At 37.7% G+C, this 11,109-nt stretch overlaps 1 pseudogene; it reads left to right on the top strand.

Moving 5' to 3' along the window:
• The first annotated feature begins 10,654 nt into the window (after nt 1-10,654).
• On the top strand, nt 10,655-10,770 carry LOC118609034 (annotated as a pseudogene).
• The last annotated feature ends 339 nt before the right edge of the window (nt 10,771-11,109 follow it).

Raw genomic sequence — 11,109 nt, 5'->3', positions numbered from 1 at the left:
TATCCATCCTCAATTTTTTTAGATCGACATGTTCTCCTGTTCTTCATAAGATCTGTGAGTATTCACTTCTATTACCATATAAGTCTTAAGTTAGGGAAAATAAATTTTCCAAAGTCCTAAAATAAACCTTGTTTAATATCTATTTTCATTCATGACATGAGGTGGCATCCAATCAGCAAACACCTCATAAAACCTTCAGAGTCCATCATGCAAATAATTACATATTAAATAAAAAGAAGAAAGCCAATTGTGTGTGGTGTGTGTGTGTGTGTGTGTGTGTGTGTGTGTGTGTGGCACGCATGTACATGCAATCTGTAGCTTTGGGGACTGCTTAGGAGGATTCACGATGCAAGAACTGATATTCAGGTTAAATCTGGAAAACTAGGGGCAGAGGCTGGGACTGAGTGCTCCATAACTTCTCCTCCTTTTTCGCTTGGTTAGTCTTTTACAAAAATAAGTATAAAAGTATGCAAAAACTTTTTTTTCCCAGTCACAATGCAATGTTCTAGTAATAAACAACAGTAAAATCTCAGAGACTCATGTCAAGAAAGGTAGCTAGCTACTTTACTCCTTCTACAGATCTGCTGTGTGTCAGTAGGGGGCGCTCTGCACATCTTCCTGCTTCAAATCAGAGTTGCCACCTTTTGGAATGCTGAAAGGAGATGGCTCTGCAGAGAATTTCTCTGTGAGTTAAAACCTCCGCACTAGTGTGGCATAAGATAACTCCGTTCCTGATTTGTGGCCTAGAATTAGTCACTTTGTCCCACCTACCCAAAAGAGGGTCAGCAAATACAATCCTACCAGATGACTAGAAGAAGAGAAGAACTGGATGCAGTTATTTAGCACTGATGACTCCTTCTCGTTTGTACCTCAATCCCATGAGCAAGTCCTTGCACCATTGCAGAAATACAGTACAGGTGATGTATCCTACTAACTAAGGTAGCAAGTCTGGGCAACATGGCTGGCATTTTCTTTTGAAGAAAACACCCAATTAACTATGTCTCTTTGTTCAGCACTGTCAACCACTTCTCATTATCCTGAGTCATTTTACTGTGCAGTCTGAAAAATTGCCTGGCTCATCCCTGAGATTATGAGCTCTCTGAGAAAATTTACCATTCCTCATGCCTTTCAGCACAGGGCCTGACATATTGTAGGTATTCGATAAATTTAATAAGTAAATGAATGGCTCTCAGAATGCCTGGAATCTTTTAATCAGAGGGCTGAACAAGATTTATACCATACTCAATTTTGATTATTTCTTACAAATAAAGCTAAACTTTAGGCCTTTATAACATTATTTGGTTTGGGTATAAAATCAACCATTTCTATCGATAGTTAGTCATCATTTTTAATACTCAGGTTATGTTATCCTCATACTTGATGTCGCAGGGAGATATTTTTGTAACTGATGTAGTTTAGAAGCCTGTGTCTAGAAACCAGGACTGGTTGTAAGCCAAAATTCAGCATCAAAGATGATCTAAATAATGAAGCCAAGAGGGTTAGAGATTTCCAAAGATCATTTTAATTATACCACAGAAAGATATACAACTACATTTTAATATTATCAGTTTTAAAAAAAAGTGCATATTTTCTTTTCTGCCTCTTCTTTTTATTTGATGTTTGTACTGTTAGACCTGCCTTACATCGTGAGTGAAGTACTCATCTGTGATTTCAGATTAAAAACTATCCACAACCTTATTTGCAGAGAAAGAGATAGAAGTGATTGCTTACTTAAAAATTCCTACTTCATAACCAGGAAACCTTGTTTACCAGGTTATTTTAAAAAGTACCTTGGGCTTCTGCTACAGGGCCCATTTCAGATAGGTTGGGTCAGTTAAGGGTTTATCCATTTCAAAATGAATAAAGAAAAGGTGTTACTAAAACTATGAGCACTTTATCCTACTCAAACTTGGGATAATCTTGGCTTTAAATTTTTATTTTTTCACAATGGTCTGTTAATCGTGTCAATGGAGAATAGACCCAGAGATGATAAAATCACTTTGGAATCTAAATGTTTATAAGAATTAGTCAACAACAAAGTGTGGCAGCTAGAGTAATTTATTGCTGTATATTGTAGCTTAATGAAATAGAATCGGCTTAAACCATCTCCCACACCACCACTTGCAAAAAACAGTGGTAGCAAGGGGTTTAAGGAGGAGGGGGAGTCTCTCCCAAATGCTAAGTCTAAATGTAGGGCAGACTTCATCTAAGGCTTGATTTAACAACTAACGTGGGACACCAACAAAGTGTGTTGTGTTGTTTTGTTTTGTTTTTGTAATCATTCTCCCTGGTCCATCCAATTCCCCAGCCATGGTGACTGTATCATTTTATTGTTACTGTTTAATAAACCACCACAAAACTAAGTGGTTTAAAAGACAATGATTTGTTATTTCTCATAATAACGTTGGCTGGCTGTGGCTCCTCTACTGCACTCACTTGTGTAGCTTCATTAAGCTGAAGGTCAGTTGAGTAGGAAGGCCCAAGACAGCCTGACTCACAGATCTGACCGCGGAAGTTGGCTGTCATCTTGATCATCATGGATCTCTATCCTCCAGTGGACTAAACTGGCTTCCTCATAGGGTAGTCTCAGTGCAGGGTTCCAAATGAGCAAAAATAGAAGCTGCAAAGGCTCAGGCTCAGAGTTGCACGATGCCACTTTTTTCATCTTCCATTGGTCAGAGGAAGTTAGAAAACCAGCCTTGGTTCAAGAGATGGGGGAAGCTCCTCCATCTCCTGATGTAAGATATGGAAAAGTCACACTGTAAGGGGGCATGGCCACAGGGAGTTTTGACTCATTCCTCCACAATGTCCAAATAGTTGCCTTATTTTAAAACCTCATATTTGCAAACAACACCATACCATACAATGAATGTCAATGTATGTTTTGGGAGTTCTTGCAGAACAAGGAAGCAAGAGATTGATTCCTTTCCTTAAAGCTCTGGCAAATATGTGATCCATACCTGGAGCCAGAAAATGTTACTCAAGCCAATTGGGGCCTAACACCTGCAGCTGGTAACTGAGCATATACTAAACGGCATGCCATCTATATGGCTGATGATTAGAAGAGGTGTTATAACGAAACACTAAGATTAAGGTATTCCTTTCAGAATATGTTAGACTGTGCTGACTCTCAAAAGCAAATGATATTCAATGCACACTGCTAGAACATGAGAGTAAACTTTACCCTAAATCACTCAACAAATAACTAGTGCCTTTTCTGTCATACTATTTGTTCTGTGCTGGCAATTTGCACTTGGAATTAGAATAATATGAATGAAAGTTTATCATTCTCCATATACTCTTTGTATGACATTAATTATCCTCTCTGAGCCACAGTTTTTTCAAAGAATATAAGATAATGATTACGATTAAAATGTTGAGAAAATTAAATGAGATAATCTACGGTAAATAACTGGCAGAGTATCTAACACCTTGTAAATACCTCCGAAGGGACATGCACTGCCATCGGCATCAACAAAAGCATTATTGGCAGGTTAAAAAATAGCTTAGTGAAAATAATCCATAAATGCGTTTATTTTCTAAATAGTTCCCTGTGACTGATATTTTAGGTTATTATGTTTCTATACAAGAAATGTTTAAATAAACACAATTAAGTTTTAAAAAATCATAGGATCATCAGGTAGCAAAATCCTGTCTGAACCAATTTTCATAGGTGTTTTCTAGAAATACGTATCATATTTCAGGGCTCCAAGGAAATTTTATAACCACAGGTATGAGCACAATCTAAGTACATCAAATGCCACTTACTCTAAATCTGTATATTTGAAGTATACTCAACAAAATGATCTACGAAGAAGCAGGGAACACTCAATCAAAAATGTTTAAAGATGACCTAGATTGTATACTAGAATCATTTCAAAATTGGCCAAAATGGCCTTAAGCAGAGCTAGAACTTTTCTCTGAATTTAAACTTGAAATATATGCATATTTTTTGTTTGTTTTTAATAACAGTTCTATGACTCAGATGGCCTTATACAGGATTTTAAAGGGGGAAAAAAAACCAAATAACAAACACAAGACAGGGTTAACTCTGGTTGGGGATCTTGTTTATTCTCTCACTTTCCTATTTCCAAATTTCACTTGATCTTAGTTTCTGGCTTTGGTTCAGTTCTATTGATAACTGAATTTCGAAGATATGTTTTTTTAAGTAACTGGTGAGCTGAAAGCCTTTCACTTCCATCTATATTTACTTGAGGCATACAGTATATGTCTTGGTAGCTTTATCCTCAGGCCCTTATTTCTTCCCGATAGCAAGCACCATTCAAAAGTATGAGAGCAGCTTGCATTAGCCCTAACATGCAAGCCCTCTCATTGCCTCAGAGACACTCGAGCAATTTATGATCATTTGTTGCAAAGAGGCTCTGCCATTTCTCTCAGCCAGAAGGAAAATAGCATTGCCTCCTCAATTCCATCTCAAGGACTCAGCTAATGCAGCCCTGGTGCTCTTCTCCGGATAGAAAAATCTACAAAGGCTTTGAGAGCTCGGATCAAATATTTCCACTGTCAGCCACCAAAGGCATTCTGCCCCCTGCCTGCCACAATTACAGAACTTTCTAGCCAGCAGAAATAGGCAATCTGAAATTTCTTCTAATGCTCCTGTCAATATTGAACTATGGATTGCCTGTAAAAGAATCATTCTTTTCCCTTAGTAGCTCAATTGCATTGTGAAGGGTCTTTTACAGTCTGTGTCAGTCTGGGACATGAGGCTTAGAGGCTCAGCTATAACCAATCATTACTCTCTCCCACAACCTGCTATACAGAATTTCTGACTTACTGATGGGTAGATAGTGGGGCCACCTTGTTCCAACATGTGGACCTCTTCTAGAGGATGAGAAAACAAAACTAGGAAGAAAGACTGTGACAAAGTGCATTTTAGAGCATGAGTGGTTATTACAGCAATGAAGTCGAGAGAGAAAAAGGATTCTGCATTCATGTCTGTTGGTGTGAGGAGGGCACTAATGGAACTGACAAGCCCCAGTAGTTTGATTGGTTTTGTTCTTTAATAGGAGGCTATCCAAAGCTGAGTTAGAGTTCCCTAGACCTGTGAGTTCAGAAAGGGCTAGAGAAATTGTTTAATGTACTGAATGACTTCCCCTTAAATTAGTACATCATCAAAGCATTTCTTACTGAAAGTAACTCAGTCATTCTATATGCTTAGAACCACAATGCCACCAAATGTGAGATTCAAGAGCCAGCATTAAGGATTGTATAGCTTACTCCTTCTAGGTAAAGGTAACTTACAGAGGATAATGAGAAAAAGCTTGTGTCTCTGCCATGCATCATTAGCTATATAGGATTTCCAATTCATGTAACAAAGAGATCAGGTAAGTGGTGGTGTGCACCTTAAATATTTGATGTTTTAATAGCTTGCCTGTTCTGTAACTGCCACTTACTCTATCATCATTAGCTAACACACTTGAGAAAAAAATTGTTCTCTTCGTGAATTCTTGCAAATATAAAAATGAATAAAATACTGTCTCCATATTTTTTCAAATTGAAAATACAAAATCAACGCTAAGCTTTTTAAGTAGCACTAATGAAAACAGTAAAAATGCCTAAGGGCTAGAGAAAAAATAAAGTAGAAAACAATAGAAAAACTTCTGCGTAAATTGAAATGTAGAACCTTTTCAAAACCATTTTGACCAGAAGAAATACCTTTTAGTTATCATTTAGTTTTACCTGTCTCTTTCAAAGCAAGAGGAAATAAGAACCAGTCTTAAGGGTTACTTAGTGAGACACTCCCATTTCGTATCAAATATTCATTGAATGACTAGGCACAGAGAGAGAAGTCACATATCCTAATTCTACGTGCTTGTAATCTGATGGAGGACATCAAGTGACACCAAGTGCCAACAAGCATCTATAACAAAGGGGGAAAAAATAAATGTGATGTAAATTAAGGAATAAGTAAGCATGGTGCAGGGTCCAAGTGAAAGAGTAATTGATTTTAAATGGGATATACGGAACTGCTTTACTGAGAACATTGGAACTTAAAGATAAACCACGATTTCAGCATGAGGAGAGAGATCACAAATATCATGGACTGAGAAAACAGCATAAGGGAATGTCCACGGCTGTGAACGCACAATGCCCATTCAGGGAATGGGGTATAGAGCGGAATAACAGAAGCGGAGGATAGAGTTAAGACAGTGACTAAATCATGAGGATCTTGATTCAGAGAGATTTATATGTATTACATAAGCCTATATTTTTTATTGTGGTAAGATATCTATAACATAAAATTTACCAATTTAATCATTCTTAAGTGCACAGTTCAGTGGTATTAAGAACATTCACATCGTTGTGCAACCATCACCATCATCCCTCCAGAACTGTTATCACCTCCCCAAACTGAAACTCTATACACCCATTAGACAAAAACTTCACAAACTCCTTTCTCTTCAGCTCTTGAAACTATCATTCTACTTTCTGTCAGTATAAATGTGACTACTCTAGGTACCTAATATAAGTGGAATCATGCAGTATTTATCTTTCTGTTGGCTGGCTTATTTACCTTAGCATAACATTTTCAAGGCTCATTCATTTTGTAGCATGTGTCAGAATCCCATTCTTTTTTTAAGGCTGAGTAATATTCCATTATATGTATATAGCACATTTAGTTTATCTATTCATCCAATGGACATGGGTTGTTTCCACTTTTTGACTACTGTGAATCACGCTGCTATAAATATTGTTACAAATATTTTTCAACTCCCTGCTTTCACTTCTTTTGGGTATATCTTCCAAAGTAGAAATGCTAGATCATGTGGTAAATCTGTCTTTTAATTTTTCAAGGAAACCCCACAGTTTTCCATAGTGGAGACACCATTTTGCAATCCCACTAACAGTGCACAAGTTCTCCACATTCTCACCAACGTGGGCCATTTTCTGTGTGCATGTTGTGTAATAGCCATTCTAATGGGTGTGAAGTCATAGTCATTCAGGCTAGTCCAATTAACTATTTTTCAGAACAACATTGCAAGGATGATATCATTACTCCAATTTGATAGATAAAGAAATAAACTGAGAGACCTGAAGTAACATCTCCAAGTGTGTTAATTAGCAAACAGTATAATTTTAATGATATTTGAAGCTACATATATAAAAATACAAACACATGTGTCTAATATAAGAGCATGGGATTTCTTTTATAAGAAATGAATTAATACGGCTGGCATTTGTGGCAGATGAGACATGATCTCGTCAGCCTATCTAAGCCTTATCTATTCTACCTTGCTATTACCCCCCCCCCACTTTATCTATAAGTGGTGCCCTGTGTCCCCACGTTGGGCACAGCTCTGGCCTTCATCCACTTGTCCTAATTCATCTCATACATATTACCACACCTCAGCATTTGAATTCATAATTTGCTTCCTCGTTTAGAACTTCTTTACATCTTTCCTTCCAATAGCTCAAAACTATTTCTAGATATTCTTTTCTGAAACATGATAGGGAGTCTTCTTGGTTGGAAGAGGGAACTCTTCCTACCTGACTATTGAAGCTGGGACATCAGTCTTTTCCTGCCTTGGATCCAAACTTAAATATCAAATATTCCTGAGTCTCAAGTTCACCAATTTTTGAACTATAAGTACACCACGGGCTACCCAGGGTCTTGAGCTTGTCTGCTGTGAATCTTGGAACTTTTCAGCCTCCATGATAAATTGAGCCACTTCCTTAAAATAGATATAGATAGATAGGTAGATCCTGTTGGTTCTGTTTCTCTGAAGAACATTGACTAAATTTAGATTTAATTATAAAAATCTGCAATTAGGGGGAAAGAGGTGGGTAGAAAACAGAAAAGAGAAGTTAGAAAAGACATTCTGATAAATACAGTATCCTAAAGGGCAAAGAAGATGATAATTTCAAGAAATAATATGAAAAGCTATGTATGGTCCACAGGAACAAGTGCAAGAAGATGCTATAGGACTTGACCTTTGAGTATTTATAACAGATTTTGTAAGAGCAGTTTCAGTGGAATAATGGAAATGATTCTGAGAAGATCAAACATAGGGAAAGTAAGTCATGCACACTGCAGAGAATGAAGCTAGCAAAGTAAAGGGGAAATTGGAAGACAGTCTCAGGAAGGAAGAGGATAAATATTTATTTTGGCACCTGAGAGGATTGAGCATATGGAGAAGTAAAGATAGAAAGTGATAAAAGAGGAATACATATAGTCCTAGGAGGATGCGCGAGAGTGAAGAAATCAAAAATATGTAATTAGGAGGAATCTCAGGAACTCATAAGGGTAAAATATGGAAAGAGATAGGAATTTCTTTTGGAAAGACTCCTTTGAGGAAGAGAGTGAGTGAGAATTCAGAATCACATATAAGTGGCACGTTGTCAAACATACCAAACATAAAACTTTAATTAGGAACAAAACTTTAATATGTAAATCAGATGACATAAAGCCAAAATAATATCAAATTAAGCTTTTGTTATGTCAAACAGTTATTGTGACCCTGGAATGTTACAGTGCTTTATGTAGCATGCCAGTATTTCCTCAGACTAAGACCAGGATGTAAATTGAAAGTGCCTCCATTTTTAAGAAAAGAAAATTGGAGGATACAAGGCTAAAGGATCTGCACAAAATGGTGAAGTTGGAATTCAAAGAATACTATGACTTGCTTAAGTAATACAAATGGTGATACTTTTTCCCAAAGACCTATAATGATATAAACCACTTTTTATGTCATAACATAGTCTATAGAGTATTACAATTGTTCAAGTTTATTGTTAATGCGATTGAAAGGAATCGTAAATATTTCAAAGCACTCAGCAAGTGCATATATGAAGATTACACTGAATGTCAAATCGATAAAAGGAATGAATGAGTCAATGACTTAAATTGGATACATATCTCTGTATGAAGGAAAAAATAAGTGTGTCTGCTGAATACAACCATGAGATTGTTTCTAAGCTTCTTACAAACGAAGTAAACAAGAGAAAAATGAGTAAGAGTTTCATTAGCAATAAAACTCCAACCAAAGAAAGAATATAAAAACCAAAAGGAATTTGAGGAGAAATATAAACTAAGTGATCAGTCATTTAAGAAAGGTAACTTAAAACTGACAAATAGTATCAGCATTGCTGGATTAGCAATTTAACAGTAGAAAAGTCAACATGTTGCTCGAAACACTGAGGGACAAAGGAAAAAAGAGGCCAACGAAGAATAATTAGACATTAACTGCGTGCGAGCAAAGTAGGTTCTGGTCTTCTCATGAGTTTCAACTTAAGTAGCAGCCACTGCCACTCTGTGGAATCAAAGCAATTTATCATCCACAAGCAACTGCCAAGGAGAACATCACCAGGGACATGCCGAGGCTGTGTTTCTACCGGGCCTGGGTTTTCATATGAAAGTATTGGATTTACCTGGACTGCGGAGAGTCACTAAGTTCAGTGTCAAGGGGAAAACCCTGTGTTAGTGGTAGTGCTGCTATCTCAGCTGCTGTAGTCTGTCACCGTCTGGAGGCGCGGGGAAGGCAAAGTGCACGTAGCCACAGTGGCGGACAAATGAGAACTTGGTTTTAAGGAGCTCCGTGTTATTGACTTTTTAGTTTCCACATTTGGGGCCTAATTTAGGCCAGAGGATCTTGAGGACACCAAGATTACATCTTGAATCCTCACGAGCTAAAGTAAATGTGTTTTAAAAGAAAAAAAAAAATATATATATATATATATAAAAAAATATATATATATATATAAACAGTACAACTATGTTTTTTTTTCTTTTAAATCAGATTGCAATGTAGTCCTACTGACAGAACATATAGAGAAACACCCATAAATATATAATGAGAAGCTGTGTGTGCGTATAGCAAAGCCTGCACACATCCACCACAGAAGGAGAATGTTCAGAGTTTGGAGGAGAAACTTGAGATGATCTGAAGTTGAGGCGCATTTCAGGTTTTTTCAAAGGGCACATCCAAAGAGCACTGCTGGCTGCGTCGGGGTAAAAGATCGGCATCCTTCACTGGAGTGTCAGGGGCTGTTCACACGCTCCACCGGAGCCTAATGTGACAGATGAATGGGTTTGAACGCAGGCCTCGAAGAGGCCGGATGCGATAAAGCGACAGGGATTTCTATCACCATTTAGACAACGGTTTCTGTTTTCTCCTCTTGGACACAGTTTCTGTTGGAGGATAATAGAAATCAGCTTCCTTTAGTCAGAGCACGGCTGCCGCATCTGATCTGAGATTCTGCTACGGGAGGGATGTGTGTTGTATTTTCCAAAGTGAAGTCCTGACTATCGATATACACACGACACCCACCCACACAACCCCACCAGCTGTCCACACCACCCTCATGCATGCATGCCATTTCGCCAGGGCTGAGGGTCAAAAGGACTTCTTTTGCCTTTACTGTACTTGTATGGGTAGGAGCGTGAAATGGGATTAACTCTTTTATTCAGTCTCTCTCAATATCTAAGTTTGGAAATTAGTAAGAGAGAGCTGTATCAGAGTGAGCTCCTAACTTAGTAAGGATGACTACATCTCCCAATCTGAGTGTGACAGCGAGGTCCAACCTCAGTGCTCACAGGAGAGGAGAGACAGTAGTTCCATAGTGTAGCGGTTAGCACGTCTGCTTTACATGCAGAAGGTCCTGGGTTTGGGCCCCAGTGGAGCCATGGTCCATGGTCTATGGCCATGCCACCCTAAACAAGCCTGACTTCTGATCTCAGAAGCTAAGCAGTGTTGGGCCTGGTTAGTACTTGGATGGGAGACCACCTGGGAAGACCAGGTGCTGTAGGTATAAATAATAATTAAAAAAAAAAAAAGGATAGGACACAGAACTATTACCTAGGCTCACTACCCCAATCTTCTGCACTTTTCTATCTACATTTCAGTATAATCATTTTTAAACATACAGAAGACTAAAACAACTTTACAGTAAAATTTTTAATTTTACGAAATCCAGACCTAAAACTCATGTACTACCACCTAAAACTAACATTTTATTATGCTTCATTTACCATGTCTGTTCATCTATCCATTCTCTTTTTGCCCACTAATCCATTTGTCAGTATGCTTCTAAGATATCAGTGAACTTTCCTCTAAATATTTATGCACAAGTACAATTTATGAGGGTTTG

Source organism: Rousettus aegyptiacus, unplaced genomic scaffold (genome assembly GCF_014176215.1).
Source record: "Rousettus aegyptiacus isolate mRouAeg1 unplaced genomic scaffold, mRouAeg1.p scaffold_m13_p_10, whole genome shotgun sequence".
Taxonomy (NCBI): domain Eukaryota; kingdom Metazoa; phylum Chordata; class Mammalia; order Chiroptera; family Pteropodidae; genus Rousettus; species Rousettus aegyptiacus.
Note: the sequence above shows the minus strand (reverse complement) of the source record. Positions and strands in the feature narration are given on the sequence as shown.